The 27,767-nt window shown below is 42.8% G+C and overlaps 1 pseudogene; it reads right to left on the bottom strand.

Annotated features, from left to right (window-relative positions):
- Nucleotides 1–2,839: 2,839 nt before the first annotated feature.
- On the bottom strand, nucleotides 2,840–27,561 carry LOC119924318 (annotated as a pseudogene).
- Between the last annotated feature and the right edge of the window lie 206 nt (nucleotides 27,562–27,767).

The following is a 27,767-nucleotide window of genomic DNA, read 5'->3' as shown; positions in this document are numbered from 1 at the left end:
TGCATGAATGAATGAATGAATGAATGAATAAGGAGCATGGTTTAGTGGATAAAGCCCAGGCCTGAGAGTCAGAAAGACCTGTGTTCTAATATGAGCTCTGCCACTTGTCTGCTGTGTGACATTGGGAAAGTGACCTCACTTTCCTGTGCTTCAATTACCTCATCTGTGAAATGGGGATTAAGATTATGATTCAACCAATGGTCAAGAGAGAAGAATGCAAAAGGATCCAACGACTCTAATTTGTTCTTGTCAGTGCTTGGTTTTCACGATGATTGGGCAGCTTAGTGATTGAACATAGAAAACTCATTTTCAATAACTTTTTGCATAACTGATGTAGAGTTTAAAGGGATCATAAATGGTTATCTAATCTATCCCCCACTTCATCTGACTCACCTGAGGCAGATAAAATTTACTTATTATGGATCCTGTCTTAATGTTGACTTTTTCAGGTCTTCTCAGAATTTTATTAAAAAATATTTCAAATCAAGTGTGTAATTATTTAATGAGATAAATTCTTAATTAGAAATCAAGAATTTTCTAGGAGGTCATGGTGCATGTTTGAGAGTCTGAATTCCTGAGAGTTCTGAATACAGTGATATCTTACTATCTATGAATTTCTCATTTAAGGTTTTATGAACTCATTTTATATTTTCATTTTGTGCCAGGAAAACTCTGCAAACCATGCAAGTCTTAGATGGACACTGTCCCTTCTGCAGCATCAGAATCCTAGCAGCAGGTGGGATAATTTTATCTATAATTAATTAAGTTAACATTCATGGTCACCTACCCCAGTCTGTTCTGCAACCATGAACTCAACAAAATTTGAACTAACATTAGCTTGTTCAGCTGTCAGGAGTTACTGCCTTCAAGGAAACCCCCTGGAGAAATTGACTGCATTGCAGCATCTAGAGAAGCAGCATGGTTTAGAGGCAAGAGCACCAGCTTGGGAATCAGAAGTCGTGGGTCCTAATTCTGGCTCTCCCACTTAGCAGCTGTGTGACTTTGGGCAAGTCACTTAACGTCTCTGTGCCTCAGTTACCTCATCTGTAAAATGGGGATTAAGACTGTGAGCGCCCCGTGGGACAACCCGATTACCTTGTATCTGCCCCAGTGCTTAGAACAGTGCTTGGCACATAGTAAGTGCTTAACAAATGCCATCATTATTATTATTATTTTGGTGGGAGGTAGTGTGATCTCAGCTCACTCAGAATTCAAGGATGCAGGGAAGTGAGGCTTCCACTTGGCCATAGACTTCCAGGGAAAGGGGAGGATCTAATCCTGAGTGATTTGTTTTCCATTTGTGATTTTGCCATTCATGACATTCTGTAGGGTAATAATAATAATGGCATTTATAAATAATAATAATAATGTTGGCATTTATTGAGCGCTTACTATGTGCAAAGCACTGTTCTAAGCGCTGGGTAGGTTACAAGGTGATCAATTTGTCCCACGGGGGGCCTCACAGTCTTAATCCCCATTTTACAGATGAGGTAACTGAGGCACAGAGGAGTTAAGTGACTTGCCCAAAGTCACAGAGCTGACAGTTGGCAGAGCCAAGATTTGAACACATGACTTCTGACTCCAAAGCCCGTGCTCTTTCCATTGAGCCACGGTGCTTCTCATAGAGTACAATATGGTACTCCATTCGTTCGTTCATTCAATCGTATTTATTGAGCACTTACTGTGTGCAGAGCACTGTACTAAGCGCTTGGGAAGCACAAGTTGGCAACATATAGAGATGGTCCCTCCCAACAGTGGGCTCACAGTCTAGAAGGGGGAGACAGAGAACAAAACAAAACATATTAACAGAATAAAATAAATAGAATAAATATGTACGAGTAAAATAAATAGAGTAATAAATGCGTACAAACATATATACATATATACAGGTACTGTGGGGAAGGGACGGAAGTAAGGTGGGGGGATGGAGAGGGGGAGGAAGTGGAAAGGAAGGAGGGAGCTCAATCTGGGAAGACTTCCTGGAGGAGGTGAGCTCTCAGTAGGGCCTTGAAGGGAGGAAGAGAGCTAGCTTGGCGGATGTGGGGGGGCCGGGCATTCCAGGCCTCGGGGATGAATATCTATCGAATAGATATCCAATATCTATAGCTAATGAAGTACAGGGATATTTGAAACAGATAAGATTTTAAGGAAATGATAGAATGTAAAATGTTTCCTGCTGAAAAGAAAAACCCGAATAAATTTATTCATTCATTCAATCGCATTTATTGAGCACTTACTGTATGCAGAGCGCTGTACTAAGCGCTTGGAAAGTTCAATTCTGCAATAGAGACAATCCTTACCCAATAATGGGCTCACAGTCTAGAAGGGGGAGACAGACAACAAAACAAAACAAGTAGACAGGCATCAATTTATTGTGTGCTTACAGTGTGCAGAGCACTGTACTAAATGCTCGGTCGAGGATAAAGATAAGCACATGTATTCCCTGCCCACGACGAACTTCCAGTCCAGAGGACCCAAGGTCCCGCCCCTCTCATCTAGACCCCCACCCTTGCCCCAAGCTGGCTGGAGTTTTGGGTGGTGGGTGCCCATACCGGCCTCATGGCCCCCTCCCCCCGGGCCCACAAAGTGTTGTACAATACATAATGTATTGAAATATAAGGTTTAATTAATTTGTGCTGCTTTTATTATCAAACAAGGAAGATTAAAACACGAGAAAAACAGTAAAATAAATCAAGGACAGGAGGAGAATGTACAAAACAGGAAGACGGGTCGTGAGGTGTCTCGGAGACTTACTTGTAGAAGAGTTCATTTAGTACAGATAAGCTGAAAAGGAGAATTTAAATCTTTTTTGATCAAAAAAGCTGATACCACAATTTCATCACTGGAACCAGACTGATTTTAAGGATTTTTTAAAGGCTTTCTTCACATCCTTTTTCCTCAAACTGTAGATTAACAGATTCAACATTGTAATCACAATCAAATAAAATAGAGGTGCCACCATGCCATGTTCCAGAGTGTAGCTCGAACTGGTTCTGATATACGTGGCAAGTATCATACTGTGATATATGGTCACTCCTGCCAGGTGGGAGGTGCAAGTTAGAAAGCCTTTTGTCTCCCCTGAGCAGAGTGAATCCTCACGATGGCAGCCAGGATGTAGCCGTAAGAGATGAGCACAATCAGGATGGTGACCACCTCAATACAGCTCACAAAATTGAAGAGTAACAGTTTGTTGATGTGCACATTAGAGTGGGAGAGGGTTAAGACAAGGGGTATATCACAGAAAAAGTGTCTGATTCCATTGGAGCCACTGAAGGATAAACTAAAGGTGTCAGCTGTATGTAAGATGTCTTGCAGGAGGCCACCAATATGTGAACCGCTAAACAATTCCCAGGTTCCCCACCGAAGTGAAAAAGTAGATGGCTAGAAACAGCAAGAACAGGATGATCTGTAGCTTCCCAGCAACCGGGAATCCCATCAGAATAAACTCAGCCACGGTAGAGTGATTATGCATAGCTCTCGTCGTCTGCATCTGGTCCTGGAGGAAAACAAAAATTGTAGCTCTTATAAGCGATGTAATGTGCTTGAAATTACAACTAAGGTTGCTATTTTATCATTTATTTGGTTATTTTTCCTTCCCCATTTTTCTAGTCATTTATCTTGACTGTCACTAGCCATTTATCTCAACACCACAATTTCAATGCATTAATACATGTAGTGGCAGGACTGTTTTCTACAAGCAATTCAAATGTAATATAAAGATCTTCTGTTATCCCTTGCATTTATGAAAACCTATGCTTTAATGCCTACATCAATTCACCTTATCAGCCTTCATCCATCACTCCTACAAATTCAATTACCAATCCTCACGCGATTCACTTCCTAGGATATCCAACTTCAAAAATAAAAACACACCTACAAAAAAATCATATATATATATATATATATGTGTGTGTGTGTGTACATACATACATATTATATATATATTACATATATATTAATATGTATATATTATAAAAGTTAGCTAAAGTGCGCTTTCATTTATAAATGTCATTGATTCTTCACTTTTCCCTTGAAGGATAAGTAGAACTTGCCCGAGTTTTATCTAACAGGAAAGGAGAATCAGGACAATTTTTGTCTCACAGGCTGAGTGAGTGTCTCTCTTTGGGTAGCCTGGGAATGAGATCTTCATAGTGTGAGCCTGTCTTCATAACTGTGAGCGCGCTGTGGGCAGGGATTGTCTCTGTTAGTTGATGAACTGTACTTTCCAAGCGTTTAGTACAGTGTTCTGCACACAGTAAGTTCTCAATAAATACGATTGATTGAATGAACAGTTGGGTGAATCCCAAGGATTATAACTCCACCTTCGGGTGTAGCCTGGTATTAGAGTTCCAAAACATGGCAAGGCATGAATACGTGCCATCAGAGGTTGCACTGTCTCAATTTTGAATCAAGGGACCCAGGGGCAACTTGGTGATGAGCATTTCAGTGTCCTCACTTCTTAACTTGACTCCTTACCCCTGTCCCCATTCTCGGGTTTTTTTTAATCTTTTCCTGTTCAATCATTTCATTGAAACCCCTACTTCCTAGATCTCTCCTTCCCACTCCCACTTTATAGACCATAGCTGAGTGAATTTGCTTGGCAAAGCTTCCTCATTCTACATTCAGAAGAGATTCCTTTCCCTTCTACCCTTCTCCCAGGATCTCGGAGTCATTATTGACTTTTCTGCTTTCACTGCTTCTTTTCCCCATGTCTAAACAGAGTCACATGCCACAATCCTTCAGGATCCAGATGTGTAAATTAACTAAAAACTTCACTGGATACTCCCTTCTAAATACTCGAACTCCAAGACATTGTTCTCATGAAGTTCTAGAAGGAAATGAAGCAGAAATTCCCTTTAAAGTTATCTCTGGATCTCTATTAATTTTGTACTATGAACCCTAGGGAACTAATTTCTGACACACCCAGGTGTTCCATATCTCATGTGAGTTACCTAGATAGTCACATGTACTCGGTGTCCTTTGGGAAGAATAAGAGCATCAGTAAAAAAAGCCAGTAGTAGTTACAGGAATGTTTATTAAGTGCTTACTGTGAAATAGAGAGAGGTTTTAAGTATTCAATTTCAAGTATTATTCCATCCTTAAATTTTAACAAGATTTAATAGCACCATGCAGTTACTATTCAATAACAAAGTAGCACCATGCAGTAACATGAACAATAAATTATTTCAATCATGAAGCTATCTCAAACTAAAGTAGAAGATTTGCAAACTAGCTACTGAAATACTGCTGAAAGCTAGGTGAATTACTTAGGTTTGGAAAAGAGGTCATGCTATTGGGAAGAATTTAATTTCATTCATCAGTAATTGAATCAGTCAAATTTCAAGTTCAAAAAAACAAGGAGGAACTGATACATGCCATCCATCCCAAGCACAAGTAGGTAAGCCAATCAGCCAATCATACTTATTGTGCACCTACTGTGTGCAGAGCACTTCAAGCACTTGGAAGAGTACAAAACAACAGACACATTCCCTGCCCAAACCGAGCTTACAGTCCAGAGTGGGAGATAGACATTAATAGAAATAAAGAAATTACAGATATGTACATAACTGCTGAGGGGCTAGGAAGGGGGATCAATGAAGGGGGCAAGTCAGGGCAATGAAGATAGGAGTTGAAGAAAAGGAAAAGAGGGCCTAGTCAGGAAAGGCCTCTTGGAGGAGATGGGCCTTCAATAAGGTTTTGCATGGGAGGAGAGTAATTGTCCGTTGGCTATGGAGAGGGAGGGTGTTCCAGGCAAAAAGCAGGACATGGGCGAGAGGTCAGTATCAAGATAGATGAAATCTAGGTACAGTGAGAAGGTTAGCATTAGAAGAGTAAAGTGTGCTGGCTGGGTTGTAGTAGGAGTGCAGCAAGGTGAGGTAGGAGGGGACAAGGTGATTGAGTGTTTTAAAGCCAATGGTGAGGAGTTTCTGTTTGATGTGGAAATGGATGGGCAAACATTGGAGATTTCTTAGATGTGGGGAAACAAAGACTAAATGTTTTTGTAGAAAAATGATCCAGGTAACAGAGTGAAGTATGGGCCGGGGAGGGGAGAGACTGGAGAGTGGGAGGTCAGCAAGGAGGATGATACAGCAACCAAGAAGGGATAGGATAAGTGATAGGATCAATGTGGGAGCAGTTTGAATGGAGAGGAAAGGGTGGATTTTAACCATGTTGTGAAGATGAAGCCGACAGGATTTAGGCAAGGATTGAATCTGTGCACATGGACAACTAAGACTAAATCTACAGGGAAAAATGAGACCCAAATTAGGTAATGATGGTCAGTATATAACCAAATTTAGCACTGGAACAACAGCTCATATTTTCCCACATCAATGTAATACTCATTTTTCTGGTAGCCACCATTTGCACCTCTTCCCCAGTAGTATCAGCAAATTCTTCAATTTCCCCATCATTTCAGTGTTTTGTTCAGGATTAGAGTTTTAAATGTTTACATTGCTCACTATGCCATAGTGCCAAAAGTACCTCGGCCTACATCATCTCCACTATTGTATCCTTCTCTTATTACTTACCTGCAGGCTAGATTATTATTATTATTTTTAACAAGTGCAGGCTAGAACAATGGTTTAAATGGACATAAATCCTAATTTGGGGGGGTTGTTGAAGGGAATGAATAGTAGTTTTATTATTTTCATTGAGCGTTTATTTTTCAACAGTGTTCATTGGTTAGGTGATACATTACCTATATGCAAGATTAAGCAAATTATTAGAATTCACGTTTCTACAAATAGGCAGTTTCTGATGAAATGTTGCTTACAAGCAAACACAGATTCATTCTGTGACAAAAACAAATGAGGGTTTATTGTGCCAAACCTGGGAATACTGGTGTTTTGGGATTTGATTTTAAATTATCTTGATTTTCTTCTTCCTCTCATTCATTCATTCATTTATTCACATTTATTGGGCACTTACTTTGTGCAGAGTACTGTATTAAGTGCTTGGGAAAGTTTAATGTAACAAAAGATACATTCCCTGCCCACAGTAAGCTTTAAGTCTCATGACAGGAGAAATTGTACATTTCTATCCTACTTATTTTATTTTGTTGGTATGTTTGGTTCTGTTCTCTGTCTCCCCCTTTTAGACTGTGAGCCCACTGTTGGGTAGGGACTGTCTCTATGTGATGCCAATTTGTACTTCCCAAGCGCTTAGTACAGTGCTCTGCACATAGTAAGCGCTCAATAAATACGATTGATTGATTGATTGATTGATATGTTTCCTTACCTACTTTAAAATCACCATCATCACGAACACTTAGGGGCTTACTCTGTGCTAGGCATTGTTCTAAGTCTTTTCTTCTTTTTCAGTCTGATTGCTGATGTAATTTCATGAAACTCAACTAAGACAAGATTGAGAAGCATTGTGGCCTAGTGGAAAGAGCATGGGCCTGGGAATCAGAAGACTTGTCTGATGTATGATCTTGGGCAAGCCACTTAACTTACCTGTGCCTCAGTTCCCTCATTTGCAAAATGGAGATTCAATACCTCTTTTCCCTTCTACTTAGATTGTGAGCCCCATTCGGACCCTGCTTATCTTGTATCTACCTCAGCACTTTGTACAGTTCTTGGATAATAGTAAATGCTTGACAAGCATTATTATTATTATCATAATAATGATTACGTGTCTGCTAATTCTGTTTTAGTGTAGTCTCCCAATCACTTAGTACAGTGCTCTGCATATAGAAAGTGTTCAATAAATACCACTGATTGATACCATTATTACTAGATGTAGTAGTAGTAGTAATAGTAGTAGTAGTATTACCGACCCAGAAGAGGAAGGAATAAGCATATGGAACAAACTGCAAACCTACAATTTGGAAAAAAAAATTAAAATTCCACAATTCAAATCCAGAAACATAACTATTCAAACTATATAACAATAACTCATGGCTCACTGCTTGGAAATCAGTCTTTGGTCCCTCACCTCTTTAGAAAAAAGTCATCTTGGTGAATCAGAGTCACAGCCTCACTAGCATTCTAGCCAATGCTCCCCCAAGCCTAGATGATGTACTTCAATCAAGAGCCTCATATGGGACCAGAACCTTGTACATTATGCTTAAATTATATCTACCCCAGTGCTTCATGCAATGCCGGGTATACAGTAAGAGCTTAACAAATACCATAATTACTATTAGAGGTTTCTGCTCTCCCTCTCATCTTACTGGACACCAATCAGTCAATCAACCAATTGTATTTACTGAGCACTTACTGTGTGCGGGGCACTATACTAAGCATTTGTTAGAGTTGAAACACAATAACATAGCAGCACATTCCCTCCTAAGGCTTCTCTTGTAGAAATGAGGAATGTGTGAAAAGACAAATATTTCTCCAGTATCTAAGGAGACCCTCCCAACCCCCAGCCTCCAGGGCCCCAGGGGTAAAGGAGTCCAGTGCTGCACAGTTCTGAGCTTTTCCTTGCCAACTGCTACTGCTTTTGTGATTCCTCCAAGCCTATAATTCCCATCCACTACTTCCCATCTGTTGTGAGAAGGTCCAGGAAAAATAATTCTCATTGATAATGACTAAATAATAAGATGGGCTGACTATACTGTACAGCAAGAGACCAGTCATTTTTCTATTGCTTTTGAAATATTCAATCAATCAATCAATCATATTTATTGAGCACTTTCCACGTACAGAATACTGTACTGTTTGGGAAAGTACAATATGAATTACTAAGTGCTTGAGAACCCTGACTGACTCCCTTTGCTGTTTCCCCGATTCCAGTCACATAGCACGCATTTCCTTTTGACATTTATTTATTGACATTGACATTCATTTTTCTGTTCTGATGTCGGTTTAACCTCTCTAGACTCATTGTGAGCAGGGAATGTGTCTGGTTAGTGTTGTACTGTAGTTTCCTAAGCGCTTAGTAAGTGCTCTGCACATAGTAAGCACTCAATAAATACGATTGATTGAATGAATGAATGAATATTAGAGGGTTGGTAGACAAGTTCCCTATTCACAACAAGTATTCATTCGAGATTAGTTAATTCACTATGGGTGAGTTGAAAGGAATTTAAATACTTTCTTATTGAAAATCAGAACATGGATCAGTTTTAAAACATTTGTTTTACTTATGTGAGTTGTGGTTAGTTGCAATATTAATGAATATTATGGCATCTTTTAAGTGTTTACTATGTTTTAAGCCCTGGGGTGGATATAATGTAATCAGTTCAGATACAATCCATGTCCAACATGGGGTTCAAAGTCTAAAGAAGTAAAAAATAGGTATTTAACTTTCATTTTACAAATGAGAAAACCGAGTCACAGAGAATAATAATAATAATAATTATCATGGCAGTTGTTAAGGGCTTACTCTGTGCAGAGCACTATTCTAAGCACTGGGAGGGGATACAAGGTGATCAAGTTGTCCCATGTGGGGCTCACAGTCTTAATCCCCATTTTACAGATGAGGTAACTGAGGCTCAGAGAAGTTAAGTGACTTGCCCAATGTCACACAGCAGATAAGTGGTGACACGGAGATTAGAACCCAGGTCTCCTAACTCCAAATTCTGTGTTAACGTCATAGCCCTATAAGGAGTCTATTGCTCCTTATATGTTTCAGCACTGAAAATGTTTCTCTAAAACTTTTTTTAAAAACATCCTTCACATCCTTGTTCCTTAGACTGTAAATTACTGGATTCTTCATGGGTATCATAATGGCATAAAATAGAGTCACCACCATGCCATGCTCCATCATAGCTTGAACTGGGTCTGATGTATGTGGAGAGTATTGTACTGTGATATATGGTCACTGCAGCCAGGTGGGAGGCTCAGGTTGAAAAAGCCTTGTGTCTCCCTTGAGCAGAATGGATCCTCAGGATGGCAGCCAGGATGCAGTCATAAAAGACGAGCACAGTAACCACCTCAATAGTGCTCACAAAACTGAAGAGTAACAGTTCGTTGATGTGCATATCAGAGCAGGAGAGGGGTAAGAGTGGGGGGATATCAAAGAAAAAATGTCTGATTTCATTGGTGCCACAGAAGGATAAACTGAAGGTGGCAGCTGTATGTAAGATGCCAGGCAGGAGGCCACCAATATAGGAACCAATGATGAGCAAAACATAGATTATGGGTGACATAACGGCCGAGTAGACCAAAGGATTAGAAATGGCTACATAGCAAACATAAGCCATGGCAGCCAGAAGAAAACACTCAGTTGTTCCAAAAGTTATGAAGAAAAGCATTTGGGTGGCACAGCCCGAAAAAGAGATGGATTTGTTCCCGACTAAAAAATTCACCAAAATCTTGGGGGTGACCACTGAGGAGTAGCAGGCATCCAGAAAAGATAAGACACTCAGGAAATAGTACGTGGGTTTATGAAGCCGGGAGTCCATTCTAAGCAGCCCAACTATGCCCAGGTTCCCCACCGAAGTGAAAAGGTAGTTAGCTAGAATCAGCAAGAATAGGATGATCTGTAGCTCCTCAGGAACGGGAATCCCATCAGAACAAACTCAATTATAGTAGAGTCATTATGCATGTTAACGATCATCATGTCCAATCTGTAAATTGTGCAGAGTATTGAAATTAAGAACTAAGCTGAAATGATCATTTTGTTATTTGTGAAACGATTTAGCCTTACATAGACATTTATCAACATTTCTAGATGAAGTCAGTGTATTTATTCAAAGTGCCAACTCCCTATTTTCTTCATTCTCCTTAAATGAGAATGACCCAATTCAGTAGGCAGTTTTAGAGTAAAATATGGACTGGATTTCCTTGACAGCATCATATTGTCTAAATTTCAAGATGTTCTGCAAATTTCACCTTGAAATCAAACTTTCTTTGCTTAAACATTCCTTCTTCTTATCTATTCTCCATAAGCACAGAGAAATGTAAGCATGAGTAACTTGGGTGAGTTTGACTACTAGACAATTTAGATAAATGAGAATTTTAAAAAACCACACACAACTCCAATCCTTGCACAATATATTTTGCACCTGAATGTTGCTACTCTCCCTAAACCTCTCCAATTTTTCCTTCATACAGTTGACATATCACCTTTTCTAAGTGACATATGTAAGATATCATTCTCATCCTTCAAACCTCCAATATCTACCTATTCCTTATTACAGGAAAGAAAGCCTACAACATTTTCCTTCAAGGTTCTCCATCAGTTTCTTCAACCTAGCTATCCACTCTTTTCCTGCTATTCTGCAGCTAATACTCTTCATTTTGTGGCTATGAGAAAGAGGATGGCAATGAGAAGCAGCATGGCTTAGTGGAAAGAGCATGGGCTTTTGAGTCAGAGGATGTGGGTTTAAATCACAGCTTCACCACTTGCCTGCTGTGTGCCTCAGTTACCTCAACTGTAAAATGGAGATTAAGACTGTGAGATCCACATGGGACAACTTGATTACCTTGTATCTAACCCAATGCTTATAACAGTGCTTGGCACACAGTAAGTGCTTAACAAATACCATTATTATTATTATTATTATTATTATTAATGTTATTATGTGATTCTCTAACTGTGCCTAGCTCATTTCTCTCTCAAATCTGTTGTTCAAACCTTCCCTTCATCATATTCCTCCTCCTGCCAATCCACTAAACCATGTATCTTCCTCTAGAAAATTCACCTTCTTTAGGAGACTTTAACAACTAATTCACCACCTAACTGGGCATGTCACCTCAATTCTAGTGAATTAACATGACTATTATTATCTATCCATATTAGTTATTTAATGGCTTTTGTTTTCTAATTTTAGATCAATGTTCTTCACTCTTTTGCTGAATGTAAATTTGACAATATATGTCTGCTCATCTCCCATGGTTTCTAAGCTTCTCATGGTCAGTAAATGTCTTTAAGGCCTATTGCATTTTCCCAAACTCTTTATTCAGTGACCGTAAATGCTGAAGATATCCTTAAACGTCTGCTGGTGATAATGATAATGATGATAATATCAATTTAAAACTCTACTTCACTTAGCCCATGTGGATATAGTCTTGGCCAGACACTTCCTCAGTTTGCTCCCAAAATACAAATATTGCTGGAATGTGGAGTTTCTTAACCTCATCCAATCTGACCAGTAGCACATTAACTTTAATATTCACGCACAATCACACTAACTGCTTAATAAATTCTATTATTGCTACAACTACAACTACAACTACAATAAAAATACCAGAGAGGAATCATGAGAATGATCACAACCATTTATAAAAATCTCATCCTTGGCCCATAGTTCACTCAGATCTTCCAGACATTTGTTCATCCTTAAAACAAATCCGATTTTCAAATATTGCACTAGGCAAATTTCATACTAAAAAGGGCACATGTTATCAATATGAAAATCCATACAGCCACATATAACCTTACTAAAGGATGCTTTTCCAGGTACTCAGGGAGAAACTTTGAGTACACACTGTCAATTTTCCTCTCTTTGGCCCCTTTTCAGAGCTAGGAGTGTATGGAATAGCCTCATGTAGGAAAAGAGAGGAAAAAGAATTAATATTTCCCCACTCCTGAGCTGAATAATTATGTATGGTGCCTTTCAGTTCATTTGCAGCCCCACAAATGTGGGCCTAGAACCGCCACCACCAAGAGACTCTTACCTTAACCTTCCCCACTTCTTTCTGTCCTTGATCCTTTCAGGCTCAGTGCCTTGGTGAAAACTCCACCTCCTTCATCCATCATTTCCTTCCCCTTTTTCCCCACAGTGGAGTAGAACTAGGCGACAGGGTTTGCTTGTTCCACACTCAGGACTGGCAGGTGTCCCCTTTCACTGCTAACCCACCTCTCAGGATCCTGAAGCCATCCTTGGTCTCTCTTGACTATTTCTTTTCCCCATGTTTGAGCAGCACTATACCCCACAGTCTTTCAGGATCCAGTCCCTAAGCCAAACACAACATTTGATACTCACAGTCTTCAAATCAATCTGATTCTAAAAATGTTAGATGTGAAGAAAACAGAATTTCTACTCAGAGTAATCTCTGTGGCTATATTTATTTTTTCCATGAGCTATAATAGAAAATGGTTTTATTCTCTGCCAAGAAGTTCACCAACACTTTGCGGGCAATGGCTGTGGAATTACCTAGATTGATAAAAGCCAAATGCCGGAGGAAAAAACACATCGGAGCTTTTAGTCAGGAATAGATATTGGTAATCGTGATTACCTCAAGGTTTCCTACTGCTGTAATAAGATAGGTGATTAGAAATACCAGGAAGAGAGGAATCTGCCATTCCAGACAGTTTGAGACTCCTGAGAGAACAAACTCATTTACATAGGTCAGGTTTCTCTTTGCCATATATTCTGTCTGCATCAGCTACTTGAGAAAGAAAACAGAGGTGTCTTTGTAGGCAAGTGACTTCTGAACAGGGCGATAGCTTTTTTTAATGATAGTTATTATGCACTTACTATGTACTATTTGATAGTTCTACCATCAAATAATTAACAATTGCATTGGAGTAAAGTAGTACTCCCCCAGTACTCCCCCAAATGTTTATTGATACCTTGGTCAAGTGCTTATCATAAAATATTAAATGTTAATATTGTATGAAATAACTACATTTCCCCCCAGGGTGAATGTTCCAATGTTTATCTATATTAACATGTACATTATATGTATCAAAAATCTCCAGTGGTTGCCTGTCAACCTATGAATTGCCTATCAGGCAAAAACTACTCACCGTCAAATTCAAGACTCTCCATCACCTCGTCCCCTCCTACCTCACCTCCCTTGTCTCCTTCTACAGCACAGCCCACACCCTCCACTCCTCTGCTGCTAACCTCCTCACTGGACCTCGTTCTCACCTGCCCCGCCATCGACTGCCAGCCCACATCCTTCCCCTGGCCTAAAATGCCGTCCCTCCACACATCTGCCAAGCTAGCTCTCTTCCTCCCTTCAAAGCCCTACTGAGAACTCACTTCCTCCAGGAGATCTTCCCAGACTGAGCCCCCTTTTTCCTGTCCTCCTCCCCATCCCCCCTGCCCTACCTCCTTCCCCTCCCAACATCACTTGTATATATTTGTACAGATTTATTACTCTATTTATTTTACTTGCACATATTTACTATTCTATTTATTTTGTTAATGATGTGCATATAGCTTTAATTCTATTTGTTCTGACGATTTTGACACTTGTCTACATGCTTTGTTTTGTTGTCTGTCTCCCCCTTCTAGACTGTGAGCCCGTTGTTGGGTAGGGACCATCTCTATATGTTGCCAACTTGTACTTCTCAAGCGCTTAGTACAGTACTCTGCACACAGTAAGTGCTTAATAAATACTATTGAATGAATGAATGAGTACATATTAGAGAAGCAGTATGGCCTTGTAGAAAGAGTAGGGGCCCGGTAGTCAGAGGACCAGAGTTCTAATCCCAGCTCTACCAATTGCCTGCTGTGTGAACTTGGACAAGTCACTTGACTTCTCTGTGTCTGTTTCGACTGTGAAATGGAAATTCAATACCTGTTCTCCCTCCTACATAGACTGTGACCCCCATGCGGGAAAGGGACTGTGTCCAACCTGATTAACTTGTATCTATCTCAACACTTAGCATAGTTATTGAAACATAGTAAGTACTAAACAAATACTATAATTATTTAATGTATTTTTATTATTGTTACTGTATAACTTGATTAATCACTAAATCGACCTCAAAATCCCTAAATGTTATATTTGTTAAATGCTGACTGTGTGTCAAGCACAAGGGTAGATACTAGTTAATTAGGATGGACACAGTCCCCACGTAGGACACTACATGGGGCTCACAATCTTCATCTCCATTTTACATATGCGATAACTGAGCTGCAAAGAAGTTAAGTGAATTGCCAACGGCACACAGCAGACATGTAGCAGAGCCAAGATTAGAACACATGTCCTCTGATTCCCAAGCCTGTGCTTTTTTCCATTAGAAAACACTGCTTCTTAATCCTTGTGTTGAAACCAGGGGTTTGGGAGGTTGGGGGTGACAGAGCCCTCCCCACTTAAATACATATGCACATCCTTCCGTAAATGGGGAAACCCATTCTCCACCTGTCTTGGTGCAGAATCAGTTTCATCAGGTCAAGAAAAATCCTTCAGGTCATATTGACAGCTTGCATATTATGCTCTGACCCTGTCTTTGATTTGCATCTCCTTCTTCAGAGGAAAATGGATATAAAGCCCATGCAAAAGTCTAAGCAGTAAATCTCTTTCTTGTGTGTATATTTCTGCAAAAATAGAGAGCTGATGATCTAAATATAAATAACCAGTTACTTAGGTTTAAGGGACGTGAATTACTGTTAAGATAAATTTAAAGAGTGTGTGGACAGAAATTCACCCAATGCCTGGAATGACCTAAAAAATTAGCTGTTGCCATCTGAACTTTCAGTTACCTGAACTAGACTTGATTAAAATTACGTCACATAAGGAATATCATCCTGTTCATAAAGGTCTATCTAAACAATTATCATGAGATGTGGCATGATGATATTTTTCAAGCACTTTCTGTGTGCCAAGCATTGTTCTGGGGTAGATACAGTTTAATCAGGTTGGACCCAGACCCTTTCCCCCATGGGACTCACAATCTGTGTAGGAGGAAAGACTGATATTTAATCCCCATTTTACAAATGAGGTCACTGGGGCACAGATAAGTCAAGTGACTTGTCCAAGGTCACCCAGCAGACGAGTGGCCGAAGCGGGAATAGAACCCAGGTCCTATGACTCCCAGGCCTGGGCTCTTCACACTAGGCCACACTACTCCTCTACCATCTATCAGTCTTTAACATCAACAGGATTTAGCTCTTTCAAAATTAGTAAATTTGTTTCAAAGTTTCTTTTTCCAAGTAGTTTCCACAGAACCTCAAGTTCCAAGGAGGTTCAATATCCAGCACTAACCCGCTTTAAGGCACTGTGAGGCAGGGTGGTCTACTAGAAGGAGCACAGGGCTAGAAGTCGAAAGACTTGGGTTCTGGTCCCAGTTCTGCCACTTGCCTGTTGTATGATCTTGGTTGGTCAAGTCCTTTAACATGTTTGGGACTCAGTTTCCTACTTTGCAAAATGACAATAAGATGAGTGTTCTCCCTCCCCCTTACACTGGGAGCCATGTGTGGGCTTGGTTCATAGAAAGTGCTTAATAAGTACAAGCATTATTATGGGGAGCATATGGCTGAACAATTTTTTTAAATTCTTGAGCACTTAGCACATAGGGCATACAGTAAGCACTCAAAAGAGGACGGGCCTGGGAGTCAGAGGACCTGGGTTTTAATTCTGGCTCTGCCACTTATCAACTGCATGAGCTTAGGCAAGTCACAACTTCTCTGTCCCTCAGTTATTCATTCATTCACTCAATCGTATGCAGAGTGAATCGTATGCTCTGTGTGCAGAGCACTGTACTAAGCGCTTGAGAAGTACAAGTTGGCAACATATATAGACGGTCCCTACCCAACAGTGGGCTTATGTCACCTATAAAATGGGGATTATGGCTGTGAGTCTTATGGGGGACAGGAACTGCATCTGATTGGATTATTTTGTTCTACAGGGCTTAGTATAGTGCCTGGCACATAGTAAACACTAAACAAATACCATTAAAAAATATACCAACTGATTTATTGAGGGGAAGCACAGGAATCATAGACAAAAAGGAAAACAAAGGGCAAAGGGGGGAAGTTGGAAGAGGGGTGGAGTTGTGAAACAGAGGATTGTTAGGATAATTAATTAATGGTGAATTAATACCACTGATTGATTGGGGAATTTTTTTTACTGCCAGGTGGGATCACCAGCAGGAGTGGATACATCCATTGTGATTTAGGAAGAAGTAAAAGCCTGCTCTCCTGGTGTTGAACTTCTCTGACTCGATGTAAATGCATTAATCTAATCCTATTATTTATCTCTCATTGATTGAGTGCACAATTATGGGGAATTTTGGAAAGAGTAAACTCTCCAACTCTGATACGGGAGATTGTTTCTATTCATAACATTGTTCCAGAAGAAAATTGAATAGCAACATGGTCTAGTGTAAACAGCACAGGTTTGGGAGTCAGAGGTCCTGGGTTCTAATCCCACCTCTTCCAATTGCTTGTTGTGTGACCTTTAGCAGGCCTCTTCACCCCTTTGTGCCTCAATTTCCTTAACTGTAAAATCAGGATTAAATACTCATTTTCCCTCCTATTTAGAATGTAAGCCACATCCATTCGTTCATTCAATTTTATTTATTGAGCATACTGAGTGCAAAACACTGTACTAAGCACTTGGTAGAGTAAAATATAACAGCAAACAGACACATTCCTGCCCACAATGAGCTCACAGTCTAAAGGGGGAGACAGACATTAATATAAATAAATAGCTTGATTAAATAAATAAATAAAATAAAGTAAGCCCCATGTGTGACATGTGCTGTATCCAACATGATTAATTTGTATCTAACCCAGCTGCTTAGAACAGTGTTTGACACACAGTAAGTGCTTAATAAATGCCATTAAAAATTTTTGTTTCTGACACACTGTTATGGCTTAAAGCTCAGGTTTTAGGGACTAATTGATTAGTAAGTCTGACTGCCACCTGCACCTAAATCACCTGGATGTCTTCCAGTCAGTTCTTAGATTACTGACATTCAGCAGCATGGAGTAGCACAATTAGCACTGGCCGAGGGGTCAGAGGACCTGGGTTCATTCATTCATTAATTCATTCATTCATTCAATCGTATTTATTGAGCGCTTACTGTGTGCAGAGCACTGTACTAAGTGCTTGAAAAGTACAACTCATGATTTTTATAACTAGGTGTACATCTTTAGATGTAGAGAATCAGCGTGCCTTGGTGAAAAGAGCCAGTGGACTTGGGAGTCAGAGGTCATGGGTTAGAACCCCGGCTCTACCACTTGTCAGCTGTGTGAATTGGGCAAGTCACTTACCTTCTCTGGACCTCAGTTACCTCATCTGTAAACTGGGGATTAAGACTGTGAGCACCACATGGGACAGCCTGATGTCCTTGTACCTACCCCAGCGCTTAGAATAGTGCTTGGCACATATTAACTACTTAACAAATACCAACATTATTTATTATTAGTATCTTTAGGTCAGTATACCCCTAGTGGAAAGCCATGTAAATTCATTTCTGGGGATTACATAGGCCAAAAGCTTTGGAAATATGTATACTAATGTAAAGCACTACATTATATCTCATGACACCAATAACACACACTTGCTAATAACCTGAATTTACAAAGCCTCCAAAACAGAAAGCCCTGCGCTTATAGTGTTGTCTTGCTACCAAAACAACTGTTTGACTCAGATGCATAGAAGATGTGAATGTGCCTCCTTCACCAAACTCTTAGGGATTGTGTGATGTCCTTGGAAATCTCTATGTCATTTGCAGGGTTGGTTTCTTCCACCCCATTCACAGGTCCCCGTTAACCTGGGTGCTGCTTCTGACTCAGACTGGACACTTCTGAAATTGATTCATTCATTCCGTTGTATTTATTGAGCTCTTTCTGTGTGCAGAGTACTGTACTAAGCGCTTGGAAAATGCAAGTTGGAAACATATAGTGATGGTCCCTACCCAACAACGGGCTCACAAACTAGAAGGGGGAGGCAGACAACAAAACAAAACATGTGGACAGATGTCAGGTCGTCAGAACAAAGAGAATTAAAGCTAAATGCACATCATTAACAAAATACAGAGAATAGTGAAAATGTACAAGTAAAATAATTAGGGTAATAAATCTGTACATACATATATACAGGTGCTGTGGGGTGGGGAAGGAGGTAGGGCTGGGGGGAAGGGGAGGAGGAGATGAAAAAGGAGGCTCAGTCTAAGAAGGCTTCCTGGATGAGGTGGGCTCTCAGTAGGGCTTTGAAGGGAGGAAGAGAGCTAGCTTGGCGAATGTGTGGAGGGAGGGCATATTATTATTATTGCTCCAGGCCAGGGGGAAGACATGGGCCGAGGGTCGATGTCGGGACAGGCGAAAACGAGTTACAGTGAGGGGGTTAGCGGCAGAGGAGCAGATGGTGCAGGTTGGGCTGTAGAAGGAGAGAAGGGAGACGAGGTAGGAGAGGGCAAGTTGATGGACAGTCTTGAAGCCGAGAGTGAGGAGTTTTTGCTTGATGCATAGGTTGACGAGCAGCCACTGAAGATTTTTGAGGAGGGGAGTAACATTCAATCGTATTTATTGAGCACTTCCTGTGTGCAGAGCACTGTACTAAGCGCTTGGGAAGTACAGGTTAACAACATATAGAGATGGTCCCTACCCAACAGCGGGTTCACAGACTAGAAGAGGGAGACAGACAACAAAACAAAACATATTAACAAAATAAAATAAATAGAAGAAATATGTATAGGTAAAATACATAAAGAGTAACAAATATGTACAAACATATATGCATATATACATATATACAGGTGCTGTGGGGAGCGGAAGGAGGTAAGGCAGGGGAATGGGGGGAAGGGGGAGAGGAAGTAGGGGGCTCAGTCTCGGAAGGCCTCCTGGAGGCGGTGAACTCTCAGTAGGGTTTTGAGGGGAGGAAGAGAGTTAGCTTGGTGGATTTGCGGAGGGAGGGCATTTCAGGCCAGGGGGAGGATGTGGGCCGAGGGTCGATGGCAGGACAGGCGAGAACGAAGTACAGTGACGAGGTTAGTGGCATAGGAGTGGAGGGTGCGGGCTGGGCTGTAGAAGGAAAGAAGGGAGGTGAGGTAGGAGGGGGCGAGGTGATGGAGAGCCTTGAAGCCTAGAGTGAGGAGTTTTTGACTGATGCGTAGGTTGATTGGTAGCCACTGGAGATTTTTGAGGAGGGGAGTAACATGTTCAGAGCGTTTCTGCACAAAGATGATCCGGGCAGCAGCGTGAGGTATAGATTGAAGTGGGGAGAGACAGGAGGATGGGAGATCAGAGAGGAGGCTGATACAGTAATCCAGTCGGAATAGGATGAAGGATTGAATGAGCAGGGTAGTGGTTTGGATGGAGAGAAAGGGCAGATCTTGGCGATGTTGCAGAGGTGAGACCGGCAGGCTTTGGTGACGGATTCGATGTGAGGGGTGAACGAGAGAGCAGAGTCGAGGATGACACCAAGGTTGCGAGCTTGTGAGATGGGAAGGATGGTAGTGCCGTCAACAGTAATGGGAAAGTCAGGGAGAGGGCAGGGTTTGGGAGGGAAGATAAGAAATTCAGTCTTGGAAACATTGAGTTTTAGATGGCGGGCTGACATCCAGATGGAGATGTCTTGAAGGCAGGAAGAGACACGAACCTGAAGGGAGGGAGAGAGAACAGGGGCAGAGATGTAGATTTGGGTGTCATCAGCATAGAGATGATAGTTGAAGCCATGGGAATGAATGAGTTCACCAAGGGACTGAGTGTAGAAAGAGAACAGAAGGGGAGGGAGGACTGACCCTTGAGGAAGCCCTACAGTAAGGGGATGGGAGGGGGAGGAGGAGCCCGCAAAAGAGACTGAGAATGAACAGCCGGAGAGATAAGAGGAGAACCAGGAGAGGACAGAGTCTGTGAAGCCATGGTTGGATAGCGTGTTGAGGAGAAGGGGGTGGTCCACAGTGTCGAAGGTTGCTGAGAGGTAGAGGAGGATTAGGATAGAGTAGAAGCCGTTGGATCTGGGAAGCAGGAGGTCATTGGTGACCTTTGAGAGGGCAGTTTCTGTGGAATGTAGGGGACAGAAGCCAAATTGGAGGGGATCGAGAAGAGAGTTGGCGTTGAGGAATTTGAGGCAGCACGTGTAGACAACTCCTTCAAGGAGTTTGGAAAGGAATGATAGGAGGGAGATAGGACGATAACTAGAAGGTGAGGTGGGATCAAGAGAGGGTTTTTTTAGGATGGGAGAGACGTGGGCATGTTTGAAGGCAGAGGGGAAGGAGCAGTGGAGAGTGAACGGTTGAAGATGGAAGTTAAGGAGGGGAGGAGGGACGGAGCGAGAGATTTCGGTCAGAAGCACAGGTGGCCGGAGTAGCACTTGAGAGGAAGGAGGAGATCTCATCTGAGGATACTGCTGAAAAGGATGAGAGAGTAGCGGAGAGGGTTGAGAGACGGGAGGTTGGAGAAAAGGGGGAGTGACTTTAGGAGCTCAGACCTGATGGATTTAATTTTATTAATGAAGTACGATGCCAGATCGTGGGGGTGAGAGAAGGAGGAGGGGAAGGAACAGGTGGCCTGAGAAGGGAGTTAAACGTATGGAAGAGCTGACGGGGATGATGGGCATGGGTGTCAATAAGGGAGGAGAAATAGTTTTGTCTGGCAGAGGAGAGGGCAGAGCTAAGGCAGGAAAGGATAAACTTGAAGTGAACGAGGTTGGCATGGTGTTTAGTCTTTTGCCAGCAGCATTCAGCAACTCGAGCATAAGAGAGAAGGAGGTAAACAGTGGCAGTGATCCAGGGTTGTGGGTGAGTGGTACGAGAGCAGCGAAGGGAAAAGGGAGAGAAGGAGTCGAGCTGAGTAGAGAGGGTAGAGTTGAGAGCAGTAATCTGCTCATCAAGATTTGCAGAGAGGAAAGGGAGGCGAGTTGGGGTGTGAGGCACTCAGAAGGATGGGGTCGACAGAGAGAAGGTCTCTGTGATGTAGTAATATAGATTTATGGGGAGAGGAGTGTGAGTGAGGAGGTAGGTGAGAAGGTTATGATCAGAGAGAGGGATTTTAGAGTTGGTGAGATTGGAGATTGTGCAGCGGTAGGAGATGATGAGGTCGAGGGTGTGATCAAGTTGGTGAGTGGGCGAGGTGGGGTAGAGAAAGAGGTTGGAAGCGTCAAGGAGAGATAGAAGGTGGGCGGCAGAGAAGTCACCAGGGATATCCATGTGGATGTTGAAGTCTCCGAGGATCAGATATCAGAGAGGAGGCTGCTACAGTAATCTAGTCAGGATAAGATGAGAGATTGAACCAGCAAGGTAATGGTTTGGATGAAGAGGAAAGAGCAGATCTTGGCCATGTTGCGGACGTGAGACCGGCTGGTTTTGGTGATGGATTGGATGTGAGGGGTGAATGAGAGAACAGAGTCGAGGATGACACCAAGGTTGCGGGCTAGTGAGACGGGAAGAAAGGTAGTGCCATCTGCAGTGACGGGAAAGTCAGGGAGAGGGCAGGGTTTGTGAGGGAAGATAAGGAATTCAGTCTTGGGCACACTGAGTTTTAGCTGGTGGGCAGACATCCAGTTAGAGATGTCCCAAAGGCAGCAGGGGACACGAGACTGAAGGGTGGGAGAGAGAGCAGAGGCAGAGATGTAAATTTGGGTGTCATCAGCGTAGAAATGATAGTTGAAGCCGTGGGAGTGAATGAGTTCACCAAGGTAGTGAGTGCAGATAGAGAACAGAAGGGGACCAAGAACTGACCCTTGTGGAAGCCCTACAGTAAGGGGATGGGAGAGAGAGGGGGAGCCCGCAAAGGAGGCCGAGAATGAATGGCCGGAGAGATAAGAGGAGAACCAGGAGAGGATAGAGTCTGCGAAGCCCAGGTTGGATAGCATGTTGAGGAGAAGGGGGTGGTCCACAGTGTCGAAGGCAGCTTGGAAGTCGAGGAGGATTAAGATAGAGTAGGAGCCGTTGGATTTGGCACGCAGGAGGTCATTGGTGACCTTTGAGAGGGCAGTTTCGGTGGAGTGTAGGGGACAGAATCCAGATTGGAGGGGGTTAAGGAGAGAGTTGGCATTGAGTAATTCGAGGCAGCGGGTGTATAAGACTCATTCTAGGAGTTTGGAAAGGAATGGTAGGAGGGAGATAGGGTGATAATTAGATGGAGAAGTGACGTCAAGAGAGGGGTTTTTTTAGGATGGGAGAGATGTAGGCATGTTTGAAGGCAGAGGGGAAGGAAAATGAGCGGTTGAAGATGCAAGTTGGGGAGAGGAGGGAAGTGGCAAGAGATTTCATAAAATGAGAGGGAATGGGGTCTGAAACACAGGTGGATGGAGTAGCACTTGAGAGGAGGGAGGAGATCTCATCTGAAGACACTGCTGGGAAGGATGAGAGAGTAGCGGAGAGGGTTGAGAGCGGAGCGGTTGGAGAAGGGGGAGGGGTGACTTTGGGGAGCTCAGACCTGATGGAGTTAATTTTACTCATGAAGTAGAAGGCCAGATCGTTGGGGGTGAGGTCTGGAGGAGGAGGAGGAACAGGGGGCCTGGGAAGGGAGTTAAGTGTACAGAAGAGCTCATGGGGATGATGGGCATGGGTGTCAATAAGGGAGAAGAAATAGATTTGCCTGGCAGAGGAAAGGGCATAGTTAAGGCAGGAAAGGATAAACTTGAAGTGAACAAATATGGCTTGGTGTTTAGACTTTCGCCAGCAGCGTTCAGCAGCTCGAGCATAAGTGTGAAGGAAGCGGACAGTGGCAGTGATCCAAGGCTGTGGGTTAGTGGTACAAGAGTGGCGAAGGGAAATGGGAGCAAGCGAGTTGAGTTCAGTAGAGAGGGTAGAGTTGTGAGCAGTAATCTGGTCATCAAGACTGGTAGAGAGGAAAGGGAGGCGAGGTGGGGTGTGAGGCGCTCAGAAGGATGGATGGGGTCGAGAGAGCGGAGGTCTCTGTGAAGTAGTAATATAGATTTACAGGGGAGAGGAGTGTGAGTGAGGAGGTAGGTGAGAAGATTATGATCAGAGAGAGGGATTTCAGAGTTGGTGAGGGTGGAGATAGTGCAGCGGTAGGAGATGATGAGGTCGAGGGTGTGACCAAGTTGATGAGTGGGAGAAGTGGGGTGGAGCAGGAGACTGCCAGCGTCAAGGAGAGATAGAAGGCCGGCGGCAGAGGAATCACCAGGGACATCGATGTGGATGTTGAAATCTCTGAGGATCAGAGTGGGTATGGAAAAGGAGAGAAGGAAGGTGAGAAAGGAGTAAAAATCGTTAAATAAGTTGGAGGTGGGGCCGGGGTGTGGGGGCAGTAGATGACAGCTACAAGAATCTGGAGGGGGTCGTAGAGGCGAATAATGTGGGCTTCGAAGGAGGGGAAGGAAAGGGAAGGGGGAGAAGGGATAGTGTGAAAATGACATTGGGGAGCCAGAAGGATACCGACACCTCCTCCTTTTCCAGTGAGTCTTGGGGAGTGGGAGAAGAAGAGGCCTCCACCGGAGAGAGCAGCAGAAGAGACCGTGTCATCCGGAGATAGACATGTTTCGGTTAGGGGGAGGAGGAGTAGAGAGCTGGAAAGGAGTAAGTCCAGGATGAAAGGGAGCTTACCTATAATGGAGCGGGTGTTCCAAAGGCCACACTTGGCAGCAACTGTGGAGGGAGGGAAGGGAGGGGGAAGGGTGCGAGGGCTGGGGAGTGTTTGGATTGGGATGAGTTGTCGGGGGCCTGGGCGGGGAGAGGGGGAGGAGGGGTGGTGATGACAAAGGAAAACTGTGATGGGGTGGGGGCAGGGAGGGGGGGAGGGAGGGGGTTGGAAGGGAGGAACTGAGGGTTGCCGTTGAAACAGAGGGATTCTGGAGAGCGGGCGAGGGGGAGGGTTGTTGGGAGGGAGGAAAGGGAGGGAAAGAGCCGGGTGGGAGAGGGAAAGGGGAAGGTGAGGAATGGGAATGGTAGTTGGGAGCAGAGGAATTTATAGTTCATGGTGAGGTGAGCAAAGTAAATAGCAGCACAGCAGGTAGTATACAATTGACATGCAGTAGCAATAATGCAGTAGTAATAATAAAATAAGTAGGTGCTGACATCACAGAAGGTGGTTAACAATTAACATGCTATGGCAATAATAAAAGAAGCAGATGTTGATATCACAGAGAGCAGATAACAATTAATATGTGATGGCAAAAAAAATAAGCTGATGACGACATCACAGGGAGCAGTTAACAATTAACATGTGATGGCAGTAAAATAAGCAGGCGGCATCACAGAGAAATGTTAACAATTAACATTCGACGGGATTAATGAAATAAGCAGATAATAACATCACAGATAACAGTTAACAATTAACATGCAGAAGCGACCATAAAATAGGCAGATGGTGCTCAAAGCAGAAGGATGAATTGTCCAGAGGTCAGTGAAAATAAATCAAAAAATTTAATGGAAAGGAGAGTCCAGGGGCTCTTGGCAAAAATGTCTCTGAGGTGGTGGAGAATGGGGTCCTATGGATGGCAGTTCTGAAGTAGCACGGAACTGTTAAGGGGGGTCACGGGAGAGGAGATGCGTGGGGAGAAGAGTGAATGGCCAAATAGCATGGGTGGGCTGACTAGGTGCGAACGAGGTTGTTGTTAAAGTAACTCGGTGATAACAAGGGCCTATTTCCCGGGTGAGGGGAGCGAGGCTTTGGGTGGGGGGGAAATCAATCAAGTCCGGACCGGTAAGGGGAGAGTGGTGGGGCTCCTCAAAGAAGGTCGCTTATGGGGTGTCGGGGGGATGGATTGTGGGACACAATGTACCACGGTCAAGCAAGGGGACACAATGTCCCATGATCCCAGTTGGCTACTTGGACAGAATGGAGGTGGCTTCGAGGGGTGAGTCTAGTGATGCTGGGGGGGGGGGGTGTCCCCAGGGGCCTCGGTGTCCTTGGACGGGGATGCAGATGTCCGGGAAGGGGACGGCCAGGAGTCGCGGCATGGGCGCCCGATAGCAGGCTCCTCGGGGATGGAAGGAGGGAGGGGGGGAGGGAAGGTGGCGACACCCTGAGGAAAGAATCCTTCCGGGAGCAGCAGGGCCGCGCGGTGTGATGGCGGGCTGGCCTCTCAGGATCGGGATCACGGGCACCTATGACTGCGCTCTGAAATCTTAACTTCACTGAATCCATGCCACTGGCACCATTTCCTCTTATATTGTCCCCTCACCATTACTCCTCTTATTTTTGTTGGCCTAGTACAATCAATTAATCAGTGATATTTAAGGAACCCTTACTGCATGCAAATAATTTTATAAAGCTCTTGGGAAAATTCATTCAATAATCTCGTTTTCGTGTCTGTTTATTAGTATATTGTATTCTCCCAAGCACTTAGTACAGTGCTCTGCACACAGTAAGCATTCAATAAATGCGATTGAATAAATGGACTAAGTTCTCCTTTCCTCTTTTCCACTTCCTTCTGTCACCCTGAATTGCACCCTTTGTTCATTCCCCCTCACAGCCCCAAAGCACTTATGTGCATACCTATAATTTATTCATTTGCATTAATATTAGTGTCTGTCTCCCCTCATAGACTGCAAGCTCAATGTGGGCAGAGAATGTTTACTGTAGTATTGTACTCTCCCAAGCACTTAGTAAAGTGCTCTGTGCACAGAAAGCTCTCAATAAATAGGATTGACTGCTAAACATGCTCCCTGCCCACAAGGAGCTTAGAGTCTATAGGAGGAGCTTACAGCCTGCCACTCTCATTTCCCAGGCTATCGCCCCCTTGACACCTGCCTTTGTGTCCCTTAAGCACTTTGAAATTCACTCTCCCCCAGCCCCACAGCACTTAGGTACATATCTTTCAGTCACGCATTTTATTGCCTGTCTCCCCCTCTAAGCTCCTTGTGGGTAGGGATCATCTACACCTACTCATCTGTATTATACTCCTCCAACCACTTAGTACAATGCTCTGCACGCAGTAGGGACTAAATAAATACCAGCTGAAACACGTGTTTTATAATTCTGTTGCATTGTTCTCTCCCAAGCAGTAGTACAGTGCTTTGCAAATAGTAAATGCTCCATAAATTTGATCGATTGATTGACTGATTGATTGAAGCAAGATCTGCTGGTAAGAGGCCAATGCAAAGGTGTAGCTCTTATGCCCCATCTTTCTAAGCTTGTGGTCACCACCCTAGTATACCACATGTAATGGAAACATTGTAATATAATAAGATATAAGAACGTGTTTCATTGGTAATAATAATAACTGTGGTGGTTGTGAAGCACTTACTATGTGGTAAATACTGTTCTAAGTGCTGGATTAGATTTGATGCATTCATATGAGATAAAATCTTTTTCCCACATGAGTCTCACAAACTAAGGGGGAGAGAGTACAGGTATTAAATCCTCATTTTACAGATGAGGTAACTGAGACACAGAGATGTTAAGGGACTTGTCCAAGGTCACAGAGAAAGCAAATGGCAGGGCTGGATTTAGAACCCAGGTCTCTTCCCTTCCAGGCCTATGAGATTTCCACTAGGTCATGCTACTTCTCTGCCTTCATTTACCATCCAGAAATGCACTGTACTTCTGTCTCATTAATATTCGTTCCCAAAGATAATTGGGATCCTCATTGGGTTATAGTTCCCTGAGGCATTTATGTGTATTGATCCCTCGGTGCTAGTTAAATGATGTATACACAAGTATACATTCATTCAATTATATTTATTGAGCACTTCCTGTGTGCAGAACACTGTACTAAGCGCTTATTAGTGATGTACATATGTGTGTACATGTACATACATATGAGTGATGTAGACCCAAACCACTCATAGCTCTTTCTTGCCCTGTGATCTTTGGATCCTCTTTTCTGCAGGTAGGATGGGCAACTGTAGATTTTGTGGAAAGTAAGATAGATAATACCTAAATGACTGACCAAATTTCTCATTTAGAATTCCATTTGGAGAAAAGGATGATTAGCATTTTAGAGTATTTGAGTGTATGTCTCTATATGGAGAGCTTCTTATTCTAATTGTTAGCTACTTACCCAAAATAACTGGAATTGAAAGCATAATGATGTCACTCTGGTCTCCCTGAATTTTTACTTTATGTTGCATGATGGATAGGATAAGTGGAAAGTGATTGGAAGCCTGTTTTTCCATGAGTAAAGTTCACCGGAGATAGTTTGGGGAGCCTGATGTTTTAGGGCCAATTCACCAAAGGGAGAGATTCTAGCTATAAGGGACAAATTCATTGGACAATGGATTTATCTTCTATTTTGCATTGTCGATGAAGACATGGACAGGAAATTACGAATATCTTT

The sequence above is a fragment of the Tachyglossus aculeatus genome, unplaced genomic scaffold (assembly GCF_015852505.1).
Source record: "Tachyglossus aculeatus isolate mTacAcu1 unplaced genomic scaffold, mTacAcu1.pri scaffold_96_arrow_ctg1, whole genome shotgun sequence".
NCBI lineage: Eukaryota > Metazoa > Chordata > Mammalia > Monotremata > Tachyglossidae > Tachyglossus > Tachyglossus aculeatus.
The sequence above is the reverse complement of the archived record's forward strand: the minus strand, read 5'-3'. Positions and strand labels throughout refer to the sequence as shown.